We start from the raw sequence: 15991 nt of genomic DNA on the forward strand, positions 1-15991 counted from the left end.
AGGTGTCTATCTTTCTCTCCCCCTTTCTGTCTTCCCCTCCTCTCTCAATTTCTCTCTGTCCTATCTAACAACAATGACATCAATAACAACAATAATAACTACAACAATGATAAAACAACAAAAGCAACAAAAGGGGAAAAATAGCCTCCAGGAGCAGTCTCCAGGCACTTCCTAAGCATGGTTTGGGATCAGCTGGTGGCACACCCTTTGAGCACATGTGTTACAGTGCTCACAGACACAGTGCTTTACAAACAGTAAAGCAGGACTGCAGGTGTCTCTCTTTCTCTCTCCATATCTCCCCTTGATTTTCAATTTCCCTGTCTATCCAATAAATAAAAAATTTTAAATTAAACTATGAAAAAGAAGTATAGTTTTTCACCTCACCATCTTCCCCCAACAAATCGCCAAGTCCAGCAAACTGCCCCGTCCCATAACCCTGCCACCACCTGAGTCCTACTGTCCAAACCCACAGTCCTCCTTGGGCTTTGCTCATTTCCCTGGCTTTGCTTCTCCCCTGTGGATGAAGTCATTCTCAATTTTTATTTCACGTTGAGATCCTGCAAGTATCTCTGGCAGATCTGGTTTAGTAGCGATCAATTCTGTGGGCTACAGCCTGTCTGAGGAGCTCTTTGTGAAGTCAGCGCGTATCTGGCGACCAACCTGCTCGCACAGGGTGCTTGATCGGACTCCTTCCCAGAGCAGCTCAAGCCTGATGTCTCTGGCTGAGGAAAGAGCTCGCGTGCATAGTGTGTTGAAGGAAGCTTTGGTGCTGTGATTTCTTTCACTCTTTCCCTTTGTCTAGAAAGGGGAGAGAGAGGGAGAGAGAGAGAGAGAGAGAGAGAGAGAGAGTAGAAGAAGAAGAAGAAGAAGGAGGAGGAAGAGGAGGAGGAAGAGGAGGAGGAGGAGGAAGAGGAGGAGGAAGGGGAGAGGAGCGGGAAGGAAAATGAGCAAGAACCCTGCCATGAGGACACTTCACAAGTGATGAAGCAGGTTTGCAGATATCTTTCTCTCTCCCTCACCTTTGCTTCTCAATTTCTCTCTGTCCTATCAAATAATACAACAGGGAGGGAAATGACCACCAGAAGCAGTGGATTCACCCTGGTGGAAAGGAAAAAAGGAAGGGAGAGAGAAAGAGAGAGAGAGAGAGAGAGAAAGGAAGGATGGAAGAAAGAAAGGAAGGAAGGAAGGAAGGAAGGAAGGAAGAAAGGAAGAAAGAAAGAAAGAAAGAAAGAAAGAAAGAAAGAAAGAAAAGAAAGGGGGCGGGCGGTAGCACAGTGGGTTAGGTGCACATGGCGCTAAGCGAAAGGACCAGCATAGGGATCCTGATTCGGGATCCCGGTTCAAGCCCCCTGGTTCCCCACCTATAGGTGGGTCGCTTCACAAGCTGGGAAAGAAGATCTGCAGGTGTCTTTCTCTCCCCCTCTGTCTTCCTTTCCTCTCTCAATTTCTCTCTGTTCTATCCAACAACAATGATAGCAATGACAACAATAACAACTATAAATAAATAAAGGCAACCAAAGAGAAAAAATGGCCTCCAGGAGCAGTGGATTGGTACTGCAGGCACCAAGCCCCAGCAATAACCCTGGAGGCAAAAAGAAAGAAAGAAAGAAAGAAAGAAAGAAAGAAAGAAAGAAAGAAAGAAAGAAAGAAAGAGAGGAAGGAAGGAAGGAAGGAAGGAAGGAAGGAAGGAAGGAAGGAAGGAAGGAAGATTTGTCTAGGGGAGTCTCCAAAGAATGTTCTAGAATCTCACCAGGTGGTCATTATGGGTGTTTGTACCTCTGCATATACAGATTTAGAAATTCACTGATCTGGACTTTGCAGATGTGTGCACTGTATTTGATGGCAGAAGCATTTTTTAATTTCTTTATTAGGGTTTAAAGTCAACAGTAAAATAAAATACAAAGTTTTTACATGTATGTGTAACATTTCTCAGTTTTCCATATAACAATTCAACCCCCACTGGGTCCTCCTCTTGTCTTCCAGGATCTGAACCCTCCCCCGTGCCCCAGAGTTGTTTACACCAACTGCAGTCCAAGTTCTGCTTAGTGTTTTCCCTTCTGTTCTTATTTTTCAACTTCTGCCTATGAGTGAGATCATCTCATATCCTTCTTTCTCTTTCTGGCTGATCTCACTTCACATCATTCATTCAAGCTTGATCTAAGATGGGGTGAGGAAAGTGAGTTCGTCATTTTTAACAGCCGAGTAGTATTCCACTATGTGCATATACCACAACTTACTTTGCCACTATTGCCACCAGGCTTGTTGCTGGAGCTCCGTGCCTTACAGTGATTCCACATTCCTGGGGTGGCCATTTTGTTTTTTCTTCTTTCTTTTCTTGATAGAGATAGAGAGAAATAGAGAGGGAGAGACAGAGAGACCCCACTCATGCAGCTTCCCTCCTGCAGGTGGGGACCAGGGCCTTGAACCTGGGTCCTTGTGCATGGTGACATATGCACCACCAGCCAGGACCCCTGCTTCTGTGTTCTCACAGACCACGTGGGTATGTAACAGGATATAAATTTCAAGTGTGAGATTTTGTGTTCTGACAATCTTCAGCCGTTGTAATCACCTGTTTCCTGTTTCCAAGGAGTTTGGCTTTGCATTTGAATACAGCATAGGGTCTCTGGTGTTGCCAACTCGCATTTTAGGAGAGATGCCCTTCTTGGCACCTCAGTGGCCAAAGAGACAATTGTTGCAGGAGGCCAGCCCTAAATCCAGGAGGGGTTTCTGGTCCATTCAAGAATATCACTTGGGAAGAATCACAAAAGACACCATATATCAGGTGTTTAAATTTTATTTCAAAGAAGAGAGGTAGTTTGTGCCTACCTCTAAAATCCTAAGATATTTTATTAGTAAAATACATAGTCACACGAAGGCCATAGAGATCATGGACCCTCTCTGGGTCTTCTTCCCTATTTTATTCCGTCTTAATCCCACCTGGACTCAATTTTTCAATGGTATGTTGATTATCTGTCTTTTCTATTGGACTTCTGTTTTCCAGCTGTGGCTGCTTTTCTAAAGCCCCTTTTATCATGAATACCCTTTCCTGGTGCTCTCTAAAACTCTCCCCACTTGGTGGGAATGTAAATTGGTCCAACCCCTGTGGAGAGCAGTCTGGAGAACTCTCAGATGGCTAGAAGTGGACCTACCCTATGACCCTGCAATTGCTCTCCTGGGGATATAGCCCAACAAACCAAACACACCCATCCAAAAAGATTTGTATATACCTATGTGCATAGTAGCACAATTTGTAATAGCCAAGACCTGGAAGCAACCCAGGTGTCCAACAACAGATGAGTGGCTGAGCAATTATGGAACTTTTAGAATACTATTTAGCTGTTAATGAGGAATTGACCTTCTTCACCTCATCTTGGATGGAGCTTGAAGGAATCATGCTAAGTGAGTTAAGCTAGAAAGAGAAGGAAGAATATGGGACAATCTCACTCATAGACAGAAGTTGAAAAATAAGAACAGAAGGAGGAAACACAAAGCAGAACTTGGACTGGAGTTGGTGTATTGCACTGAAGTAAAAGACTCTGGGGTAGAGGAGAGGGTTCAGGTCCTAGGACAGGATGGCAGAGGAGGACCTGGTGGGGGTTGAATTGTTATGTGGAAAACTGGGAAATATTATGCATGTACAAACTATTGTATTTACTGTTGACTATAAAACATTAATCCCCCAAAAAAGAAAAAAAAAAGACTCTGGGTTGGGGGGAGGGTTCAGGTCCTGGATCATGATGGTGAAGGAGGACCTAGTGAGGGTTGAATTGTTATGTGGAAAACTGAGGAATGTTACACATGTACAAACTATTATATTTTATTTTACTGTTGACTGTAAACCATTAATTCCCCAACAGAGAAATTCAAATTAAAAAAAACATCTACCACTACTTCTGTTGTCCTCTTATAGTGCTGTCCCTGACATAGGGGAAATAGGTGGCCCAAAACTAAAAGGTCATGGACCCTATAACCCCAGTGGAACCAGGATTCAAGGTCTCTTAGCCGACATCTGCCCCTAACACAATAAAAAAGCAATGCAGAAATGATAACCCCACCTCCTCTGCCCCACCAAAGAAAACCTGTCTTTTCTTTGGCCTAAAGGAAGAATTTTGGGAAGGTAACTGGCGTTTGTTTGTGTGATCTGGCCTCTGGCCAACACCGCCACAGCCCAGGCTGCTGTCATCACAGACTCCACCAGGCAGTGGCTCACCTGGTAGAGTACATACATACTGTCATGCATAAGGATCCAGGTTCAAGTCTCTGATTCCCACCTGCAGGAGCAAAGCTTCACAGGTGATGAAGCAATGCTTCAGATGTGTCTTTATCTCTCCTTCTCTAGCTCTCAGTTTCTCTCTCTACCCAATAAATGAATGCATTAATTCATTTAAATTAAAAAAAAGACTCCACCAGCTTCCCATCTGTGAGCCAGCACAGGGAATAGGAGGTGAAAACCCAGCCTCCCTCCCATTGTCCAAACTCCTGTGGATGAGTTTTCAGAAACATGTGGCCAAGATTCTACATGTCTCTTCAATCCCCAGCACCTCCACCATTTAGTTAAAAAGAAAAGGGGGAATTGTTGTATGCTTTACATTGGGTTGTTCTAGCTCTCCCCCTGCCAAGAAAATTGGTTCAGTCCTGCTAGTTTTCGTGGGCCCGCTTGTCCCCGCCCCAAGGAACCCCGAGAGAGTTCCAGAGTTCCAGAGTTGGAGAGTTCGAGAGTGCTTGGCGCCGCCACGGGGGAAAGAGGCAAGAGAGTTCTGTTTGGTGATTAGTTTGGGTTAGTTTATAAATCGTTGTTCCTGAATAAAGAAATACAGCTTCCCTGCTCAGCCATATGTCTCTGGTTGTCTCTGTTACCCGCCCGTGAAGCTAGCCTGGCCTGCTGGAGCCTCCGAATTTTAACAACAAATGGCACCCACATGGACCTGACCTGCGCATCTCTCAGATAAGTAAAGACAATTTGGCTACATATGTACTATGGCCTTCTCTTTTGCTTGTGAAGAGATCTCCAAAGGCCTCTGCCCTTTCTTCATGAGACTGTTTCGCTGTTTCTGGAACATTTATCTCTGGACCACCCTGTGGTTTCTACTCGCTTGGGCGCAATCAGAACAGCCAGCAGAGTTGGGAAGAGCCAGCGGGCAAGAGGTGAGGCGCGGAGCTGCCTTTTCCACCTGGTGGAGCAGCCAGCCAGCTGGCTGCGCCTAGACAACCCCGCGCACCGCGCCCAAAGCCCCGCAGCCCCACAGCCTGCAGAAGGCCGACGCCAGGAGCCCTATGCCACCACACAGGAGCCTGATGCCAACGTGCTGGAGCCCGATGCCACCACACAGGAGCCCGATGCCAACACGCTGGAGCCCGATGCCAACACGCAGGAGCCTGATGCCAACACGCAAGAGTCCAAGGCCAGCCCACAAGAGCCGGCTCTCCACCGCGTGGCGCAGGGCACAGGATGCGTGATCCCTCCACGCTACTCAGCCACTGCGTACAGGGCAGCAGACATGGCAGGGCCATGGGGCAGGGCCGTGGTGGCCTATCATGGCCGCCACCCCAGGGCACCTCGGCCTGCGCCTTCTACAAGGCTGCAGGCCGCCCTCGGGCTGTGAATTCTATACAGATCCCGGACCTCCCGGACCTCCTGGACCCCCCAGGCCCCCTGCTAAAACTGGGCACCCTGGCCGAGATCCTCAGCTCCAGTCTGAAGGCAGACAAGCTGGAATACGCAGAGATTCATGCAGAGATCGCAACCTGCAATTCCTTAAAGTGGAGCTGCGCGGGAGGCCACCTCCAGATGGTGACCCCCCCAACAACTAAGACAGTACACATCTAAATTCATGTTTAAAATGACATGTCTTCATAACAAAGGTTTCTCTCCTTGTGTATTAATGACCATGTTTATGTCTATGTTTAAAGTTTGGTAAACAGTAACTTTAAGGCTAAATTCTTACTAGTCAAAGTTAAATGAAAAAGGTTTTCAATGTAATTCTCATAAAGATAAAATTAACTAACATTTAAAGTCTGAGGTAAAAATTAGTTAACAATCAATATATTTTAACTAAGTTGGTCTAAACAAGACCTGTGCACACCTAGGGTGTGTCTCCATCTTGAATGGGTATAACAAAAGGTTAAATAGACTTGTTGATATGTAAAACTCTCGATTACCTTCTCTATTAGAAATGGTAGATTACACAATGGCTATGCTAATTATTCTCATGCCTGAGGTTTTCTTTTCTTTTTTTTTTTTTTTTAATTTTTTTATTTAAGAAAGGATTAGTGAACAAAGGCATAAGGTAGGAGGGGTACAACTCCACACAATTCCCACCACCCAATCCCCATAACCCACCCTCTCCCATGATAGCCTTCCCATTCTCTAGCCCTCTGGGAGCATGGACCCAGGGTCGTTGAGGGTTGCAGAAGGTAGAGGGTCTGGCTTCTGTAATTGCTTCCCCGCTGAACATGGGCGTTGACTGGTCGGTCCATACTCCCAGTCTGCCTCTCTCTTTCCCTAGTAAGGTGTGTCTCTGGGGAATCTGAGCTCCAGGACACATTGGTGGGGTCTTCAATCCAGGGAAGCCTAGCCAGCATCCTGGTGGCATCTGGAACCTGGTGATTGAAAAGAGAGTTAACATACAAAGCCAAACAATTTGTTGAGCAATCATGGATCCCAAGTTTGGAATAGTGGAGAGGAAGTGTTAGGGAGGTACTCACTGCAAACTCTAGTGTAATCCTGCTTTCAGGTATATATTTTGCAGTAGTTTATGGATACGTGTGAACATAAGCTCTCTCTCACAGAAACTGTTGTATGTCTAGGTTATGGGACTTTGTTAGAAAGTGAACTACCTGAGATGAAATTAGAGTGTACTATAAAAGGAAAGGTCTCACCCAAGTAATGAAGCTGAAGGGTTGTCATTCCACATGTGAAGTCTCTGGATACATTCTGAGGTGAAGCATGTTGAGATGGCAATCGTTGCTTTGGTTAGGTTGTGATCGGCGGATGCAATATTATTTGGTATGGATTGGATGCATGCCTGAGGTTTTCTTTCCTGCGCACACCTAGGGTGTGTCTCCATCTTGAATGGGTGTAACAAAAGGTTAAAAAGACGTTGTTGATATGTAAAAGTCTCAAATTCCTTCTCTATTAGAAACGTTAGATTGCGCTATGATTATGCTAATGACAAGTTTTGTTTCATAGTAAGTAAATTGCAGCCAGCTGCCTTTGGGACTCTAGGCCATTCCCTGCCCCAATACAAATGCCTGTTGAGGCAAGTACGCCCCCCAGAGGCAAGAAATGTTTTTTTTAAGCTGATAAAGTTTTGCCCACAGAGGCAAAAAAATGGCCCCCTCAGGCCTTCCCTTGGCAGCACACTGGTTCTTGTTACTTGCTTACATGTTTCTCCATGTTTGTGCCAGTTTCTTTTTTAAAAATGCCTGTATGATAGAGGTTTCTGTTCACCCCACACCCCTGATACTGTGGTCATTTAGTTAAAAAGAAAAGGGGGAATTGTTGTCTGCTTTACATTGGGTTGTTCTAGCTCTCCCCGTGCCAAGAAAATTGGTTCAGTCCTGCTAGTTTTGCGGGCCTGCTTGTCCCCACCCCAAGGAACCCTGAGAGAGTTCCAGAGTTTCAGAGTTAGAGAGTGCTTGGTGCTGCTGCGGGGGAAGGAGGCAAGAGAGTTCTGTTTGGTGATTAGTTTATCTTAGTTTATAAATCGTTGTTCCTGAATAAAGAAATACAGCTTCCCTGCCCAGCCGTGTGTCCTCTAGTCTCTGTTACCTGCCCATGAAGTTAGCCTGGCCAGCTGGAGCCTCCGAATTTTAACAACAGACCCTGAAGGAGTCAGAGAGAGCCCTGAGTTTTCTAGTCATCCAACTTAAAAAATTTTTTTATTTTCAGTAAGATGGAGAGAGAGAGAAAGAGAGAGAGAGGAACCACAGCACTGAAGCTTCCTTCAATGAATGTGGGTGGAGGCCAGAACTGAACACAACTCAAGCACAATGACAAAGCAACACACTAACCAAGTGAGCTATTTTGCTTACCCTGGGACTTCATTCTTCTAGAGTTACCTTATGAATGCTTTCTCTGTTTTACCTTACTCAGTTACGAGGTGTGAAAGTAAAAGTTCAGCCTGAGCCCCGTTGGGACTGAGTCACTGCATGGAGTCAGGGCAGGAACCTGCTCCACTGGCTTTTTTTTTTCTTTTCTTTTCTGTTCTTTTTTTTTTTTAAACATTTTTATTTATTTATTTTTGGTTAAAGACAGAAATTGAGAGGGGAGTGGGAGAAGATACAGAGGGAGTGAGACAGAAAGATACCTGCAATCCTACTTTACCATTCATGAAGCTTTCCCCCTGCAGGTAGGGGATCAGAAACTTGAACCTGGGAACCTATTGATTTAATTCTGACTTGATAATAATAAAATATAAAAAAAAGGCAAATACAGAGAGTATTGTGCCTGTATTTTGTCACATAAGCTTGACATCATGCTTGATTCACTTCAGATTATTTTATCTTTAAAGAAATAACTCTGCTACAGGGGTGTGGAACTATCAGCTATAATCATACAATCAGTAGCCCACTATAATCACAAATAAAAAACTAAAAGAAAGAAAGAAAGAAAGAAAAAAGAAAGAAACTTGACCTGGGTCCTTATGCACTGTAATGTGAGCGTTTAACCAGGTGTTCCACTGCTTGGCTCCTGTTTTTTTTTTTTTCCCTATCAATATTGTTGCTGGGACTTGGTGTCTGCATAATGAATTTACTTCTCCCAGCAGCCTTTTCTTCTCTCTCCCTCTCTCTCTTTTCCTTTTTGCTTTCTTATTTTTTCTGTTCCTTATAGAGAAAAAGAGACACTGAGGAGGGAAAAGAAAATATAGAGGGAGAGAGAGGACTGGAGAGACAGCATAATAGTTCTGCAAAGGACTCTCACACCTGAGGCTCTGAGGTCCCAAGTTCAATTCCCAGCATCAACATAAGCCAGAGATGAGCTTGCTTGGCCTCTCTATCTCTACTTCTCTCATTAAAATAAAAACATAAAGTAGTTTTTAAAATGTTTCTAAGTTGAGAGAGATTGGGGGAGAGGCCTTCAGTACTGCTTAACCATTCACGAAGCCCATCCCCACTGCTCCCAAGTAGGGATCGGGGGCTTGAACCTGCGTTTTTGCACATGATAAGTGCCGGGCTTGCCATGCAGGAGAAAGACCAGGAACTTGTGGCGACGTGGTAATACAATTCTTTATTCAGGCGGGAGCTCCGGAGTCGGGTGTGAGCACAGCGGGTTAAGCCACATGGTGCCAAACCACAATGGCCGCCTCCAGCTCTGCTGTCAGCCCTTCTCAGGTCGGGACTCTGGAGAGAAAAGAGAGTGAAACCAGCTACAGGAGTGAGCTTTATAGGGTAAATCTGGAAGTGGCTAGTCGGAATGGAGATGGTTGGGAAAGGGGGTGGAGAAAAGAAAGAGCGGAAGGTAGAAAGCTTCCGTAGCAACGGTTGCTAGGGTTTTAACTGGCAGGGCGGGTCTCCAGGTAGAAAGAAGATAGAGCAAAGGAATGGGTGGGGAATCTTTCAGGCAAAACAATGATTATGTAAATAGGCCATAGTATCAGCAGTGGAGGGGGGGGGATCAGGGGGCTGGCTTAATGTCCAACAGATAATGTGTGCACCTAACCAGCTGCGCCACTGCCCAAGCCTCTATGGTCACTCAGAATCAAATTGACGGGCAGTTAGGGCACCAGTCCTATCACTTCCTATTATCTGCAGCCAAGGTCTAGGGGATGAGGCTTTCCTGGCTCAACCAATGCTTTTTAAGTACCTTTTGGGGTCAGCCCAGCAAAAGCCATATTTTTCACTTTACACCACATCACTCCTCTGTGTCACTAAGGAGTTTGAGTTTGGGGCCTGCTGATGAGTGAAGTCACAGTCTGCAGAGGAGAGACACTGGGAGAGAAGTTCTTTTTTTTTTGCGTCCATGATTATTTTTTTTTAGATATTTATTTTATTTATTTATTCCCTTTTGTTGCCCTTGTTGTTTTATTGTTGTAGTTATTATTGTTGTTGTTATTGATGTCGTTGTTGTTGGATAGGACAGAGAGAAATGGAGAGAGGAGAGGAAGACAGAGGGGGAGAGAAGGATAGACTCCTGCAGACCTGCTTCACCACCTGTGAATCAACTCCCCTGCAGGTGGGGAGCCGGGGGCTCGAACTGGGATCCTTACGCAGGCCCTTGCACTTTGAGACATCTGCGCTTAACCCGGCGCTACTGCCTGACTCCCAGCATCTGTGGTTGTTGCTGGAGACTCCTTGCCTGCACTATGAATCCACTGCTCCTGAGGCCATTTTTTCCACATTTTAAAAAATACTTTATTTAGATTGAAGGAACATGTACTCAGCCTATGGTCTATGCATCAAAAAATTGGAGACATTAAATCCATTTTCCCTCTCATATTAATTAAATAATTATTTGTGATATTGTAAGTTAATAGGAGTGTATATTAACACCATTCCCACCACCAAAGTTCTGTGTTCCTCCCCCTCCCCTCTCCCCCTTAGTGAAGCTGAACATCTACCCTCACCATTTTTACCCTCACTACTTTTTTCCACTTTTTGATTGGATAGGACAGAGAAAAACTGAGAGAGGAGGGGAAGATATGGAGAGAGAAAGATAGACACCTGCAGATCTGCTTCACTGCTTATGAAGCAACACCCCTGCAGGTAGAGAGGCAGGGGCTCTCATATGTGTGTGTGGTGTGTGGCTTCCAAGTTGCCTTTCGGTCATGGGAATGGTGCGTGGGATGGAGTTGGAGCCAGGCATCTGGAACTCAGAGAGTAGAAGGGGGTGTCCCTCCCCTCACCCCCCCAAAAAAGACCCCAGGCACAGACTAGGGCCTGTGTGGGAACTTAGCAGAGTGCAAGGCCAAGGTGAGTTCGGAGGCCCTGGGTTGACCAGATTGCTTACTGCAAGCTCAGAGTATCTCTGGTCAAGTTTAGACATAGCCGTAGTGCTGAAGGGGATGCCACAAACTCTCTCTCTCTCTCTCTCCAGAGAGAAATTGAAGGAGAGAGGAAAGAGAACACTTGCAGCCCTGTTTCATTGCTAGTGAAGCTTCCCCTCTCCAGGTAGGGGCTTGAACCCAGGTTCTTGCACACTGTGATGTGTGTGCTCAACCAGGTGCATCGCCACCAGGCCCCTAATTCTCACTCTCTAAAAGAAGCCTGGAGCAGACGCCAGGGAAGACTGGTACCCTGGCCCAGAGCAGTGTTCCAGCTCTTAGAGAATGCCCCTGAGCTTCCCTGCCCAGAGTCCCTCCAGGTAGTCACTGCAGAAGAAGCCACAGTGACCCTCTGCCCTGTCTGGAGCCCTTAGATAGGTGGTCAGCAGGCCCACATGGGAGCAGGTCAGCCCTTTCTGTGATGAATCCCAGCAGTCCAGTTGTCCAGCTATGATTGGTCATTCCAGGATGCCTCATTTGCATAGAGGCCTACATAGTTCATTCCGTAACAGGATGTGTGGATGGACATCCTGCTCAGGAAACATTTCCTTCATGTGATTCTAAGCTGCCCCTAACACTGAGATCTGTGGAATGTTCTGGAACCTGTGGCTTTCTCTCTCCCCCCTTTTCTCTCTTTCTACTTTCTTCTCTCTCTTCTTCCTTCTTTATTTCTTCTTCCTTTTTCTCCTCTCTTCTTTTTCTTAGAGAAAGAGAGAGAGAGAGAGAGAGAGAGACAGGGGCTGGGCTTGAACCTGGGTCATGCACATAGCAAAGCAGCACACTATCCTAGTGAGCTATTTTGCCAGTCTACCTGTGTGTTTGTTTGTCCTTGTGTGTTTGTTTCTTTTTAAATTTTTTTTAATTTATTTTATTTATTCCCTTTTGTTGCCCTTGTTGTTTTATTGTTGTAGTTATTATTGTTGTTGTCGTTGTTGGATAGGACAGAGAGAAATGGAGAGAGGAGGGGAAGACAGAGAGGAGGAGAGAAAGATAGACACCTGCAGACCTGCTTCACCGCCTGTGAAGCAACTCCCCTGCAGGTGGGGAGCCGGGGTTCGAACCGGGATCCTTATGCCGGTCCTTGTGCTTTGTGCCACCTGCGCTTAACCCGCTGCGCTACAGCTTGACTCCCGTGTGTTTGTTTCTAACAGAAAAGAGACAGACTCAGCACAGTAGCCTCCTGGGGTCTCAGGCATTTCCAGCTGACTTTCCACCTCAAAGCAAAACTGAGGAGTGAGTGTTTCTGAATCCAGGTCTTCAAATTTGGGACTCCAGTCCCAAGGGGGTATTGTCTCTGCTAAAAGTAGATTAGTGGAACAGCTAAGAGTCACCTCTGGCAGGCACCACTCTTAAAAGTGTGTGTGTGTGTGTGTGTGTGTGTGTGTTTCTTGTCTAAGCTAACAGGAAATAAAACAGTTACTTTCCTTAGAAATTAGACAGAGGGGCTGGGAGGTGGCACACCGAGTTGAGCACACTTGTTGCTATGTGTTAAGACCTAGGTTCAAACCACCAGGTCTGACCTGCAGGAGGAAACTTCATGAGTAGTAAAGCAGAGCTGCAGGTGTTTCTCATTATCTCCTTCTCTCTCCTCCTCCCCTCTCAACCTCTCTCTATCTTATCAAATAAATAAAGGAGGGGGCGAATAAATAGAAAAAATGGCTACTGGGAGTGATGGATTTGTAGTGCCAGTGACAACTCTGGTGACAATAGTGATGCTGATAAGGACGATAATAGTAATAATGAAATCAGGCAGAAAGTGGGCCAAGTGGTGGCATATCTGGTAAAGCACACAGGTTACCATGCACAAGGACCTCAGTTCAAGCCCCTGGTCTTGCCACAAGGGGAAGTTCACAAGTGGCGAAGCAGTGCTGCAGGTGTCTCTTTTTTCTCTCCTTCTTTATCTCTCCTTCCTCTCTCAATTTCTCTCCTTGCCTCTATCAAAAACATATAAATAAGAAATAAATAGAAATTAAGGGCTGGGAAAGCAGCATAGTGGTTATGTGAACAAGTTCCAGAGTCTGAGGCTCTGAGCTCCCAAGTTCAACCCTCAGCACCACCGTAAGCCAGAGTCGAGCAGTGTTCTGGAAAAACCAAATAGTAAGACTGAAATTGAGAGGAGAGGAGAGGAAGGAGACAGGGAGAGAGGAAAAAAAAGATACCTAGAACACCATTTCCCCCTGCAAGTAGGGACCAGGGGTTTGAACCCAAGTCCTCCATTCCTCTGGCATATGTGATGCTTGATTGAACTTGAGAGCTTGTGCTTCATAACCTCCCATGACACTAGATGCCATCTTGAAAATGGTGCAGTTAACACAGAGGATTTAGGTAATAAAAAGGAAGGTTGGTTAGGATGGTTAGCCCAAAAGAGGCCTAGTAAAACAAAGGCTTAGAAATTTAATCTGTGTTCTCTCCACTAGCCAGACTGTCTCTTGGGCCCTCTTAGCAAAACTAGTCTTCCTGCTCCGAGATGATGCAGACATTCACTCCCCTCCAGAACATTTACTATGGCTGGCAGTTTAGTGAGAGACCACAGAGACACCTGAATAGAAAAGACAATCCAGGGGGGCCAGGAGGTGGCACAATTAGTTAAGTGCACACATTACAGTGCATAAGGACCCAGGTTCAAGCCCCTGGTCCCCGCCTGCAGGGGGAAAGCTTCACAAATGGTGTAGCAAGGGCTGCAGGTCTCTCTCTCTCTCTCTCTCTCTCTCTCCCTATTTCTCTTTGTCTCTATCCAACAATAAGTAAAGATTAAGAAATACTGAATGCATGTACAAACTATTGTATTTACTGTTGAATGTAAAACATTAATTCCCCAATAAAGAAATAAAAAAAGAAATATTGAAAAAAAAAAGTCAATCCATGAGGACCTAAGTTCAAGGCCCCCATACCCACCTGCAGGAGTGACAGGGTGGTAGAGTAGTGCTGCAGACGTCTGTCTTTCTCCCTCTCTATCTCTCCCTTCTCAATTTCTGTCTCTAGCCAATAAGTAACTGAATAAAATCTTTTAAATCCCACCTGTTGTCAACTTGTCACTGGTCCACTGAGTTTATGTGCCTCTTCTAGTGCATCTGCTTTGCCAGGTGTAGTCCCTCCTATGATTATCACTTACTGTCGCTCTCTTAACACTCTTACTACTGGGGCCAAGCATCGGTGCACACATTACCACGTGGAAGGATCCAGATTTGAACCCCTACTCCCCACCTTCACTGGGTGTCGTATGCTTTACATTGGTTTGTTCTAGCCCTCCCCCGCCAAGAGAATTGGATCAGTCCTATTAATTTCGCGGGCCTGCTTGGCCCCGCCCCAAGAAACCCCGAGAGAGGGTTCCTGAGTCCGAGAGTTCCTGAGTTCCTGAGTGAGTTCGAGAGTTTCAGGGTTACAGAGTAAAAGAGAGTTCCAGTGTGCCAGAGTTTCAGAGGGTTCCCCAGTACGAGAGTTCCTGAGTTCCAGAGTAAGGGAGAGGGTTCCTGAGTTCGAGAGTGCCAGAGTTCCTGAGTTCCTGAGTTCGAGAGTTTCAGGGTTACAGAGTAAGAGAGAGTTCCAGTGTGCCAGAGTTTCAGAGGGTTCCCGAGTACGAGAGTTCGAGAGTTCCTGAGTTCGAGAGTAAGGGAGAGGGTTCCTGAGTTCGAGAGTAAAAGAAAGAGTGCTTGCGCCGCCGCATAGAGACAGCAGAGTTCTGTTTGGTGATTAGTTTGTCTTAGTTTATGAATCGTTGTTCCTGAATAAAGAAATACAGCTTCCCTGCTCAGCCGTTGTCTCCGCGTCTCTGTTACCCGCCCGTGAAGCTAAACCCGCCCGGCCAGAGCCTTCCGAAATTTAACAACAACTGGGGACACTTTATGAGTGGTGAAGCAAGTCTGCAGGTATCTCTCTCTCTCTTCCTTTCTATTCTCCCCCCCCCCAATTTCTCTTTGTCCTAGCAAATAAAATAGAAAGAAAGGAAGGAAGGAAGGGAAGAAGGAAGGAAAGGCAAAATGGCCTCAGGGAGTAGTGGATCCATCATGCAAGCACCAAGCTCTAGCTATAACCTGGTGGTAGGAAAATGATGATGATAAAAAGATAAAAACTCTCCTGACTACTTACTTCCTGGTGCCCTCTTAAAACTACTCCCTTCTACTAGGTGAAACAGGCAAGGAAAACAATCGTCATAGTCTTGGGTAGTCCCGGTGGAACTGGAATTCAGGGTCCCCTGGCCCAAATCTTCCCCTAGCAACCCTGTGCTGGCCTTGACCACAATGACTCCAGCTGAGCCCGGCTTGCCAGCACGGCTTTCCTAACACTTTGCTTCCTTTCTCCAAACCGCCTTGTCTGCATGCTGCAGGAACACCCCATCTGTGGAATAAAGCTGGAGCAAAATAGGAGGCTGAGATCTCAAGGGCTGCATTGAGTCTCAGGGAGATACATTTGCTTCCTTTGTTCTGACCCAAGAAGGCTCTTCGAAACCACTTTCTTCTTCCTTTTTACTTCCAGCAACCCCTCACACGCAGTAGGGAGCAATACTGGGAAGTCCAGAAAGTCCTTTTAAAACAGTGAATTCTGGGGCCAGGTGGTAGCACACCTGGTTGAATGCACATGTTACAATGTACAAGAACCCAGGTTCCAGCCCCTGGTCTCCATCTGCAGGGGGAAAGCTTCGCAGGTGGTAAAGCAGGGCTGCAGGTGTCTCTCTGGCTCTCTCCCTTTCCCTCTCCCCCTTCCTTCTCAATTTACGGCTGTCTCTACTATCCAATAAGCAAATGAAGATAATAAAAAAAATTTTAAAAATACATAAAACAATGAATTGCTGACAGGTATTTTGCCCCTCAATTTGTACCTCTCCATCCCTTTGCAGGTACACCTGGGTCTCGGAGCCAGGCCCTCATGCTTGCTGACATGTGCACTCTACTGATCGAATCTCCCGCTGGCCCTTCTGGCCCCTGAATGAAATGCATCTTTTTTTTTTTTTGCCTTTAGGGTCATTGCTGGGGCTTGGTGTCTGCACTACCAATCTACTGTTCCTGGAGGCT

Source organism: Erinaceus europaeus, chromosome 5, assembly GCF_950295315.1.
Source record: "Erinaceus europaeus chromosome 5, mEriEur2.1, whole genome shotgun sequence".
Taxonomy (NCBI): Eukaryota; Metazoa; Chordata; class Mammalia; order Eulipotyphla; family Erinaceidae; genus Erinaceus; species Erinaceus europaeus.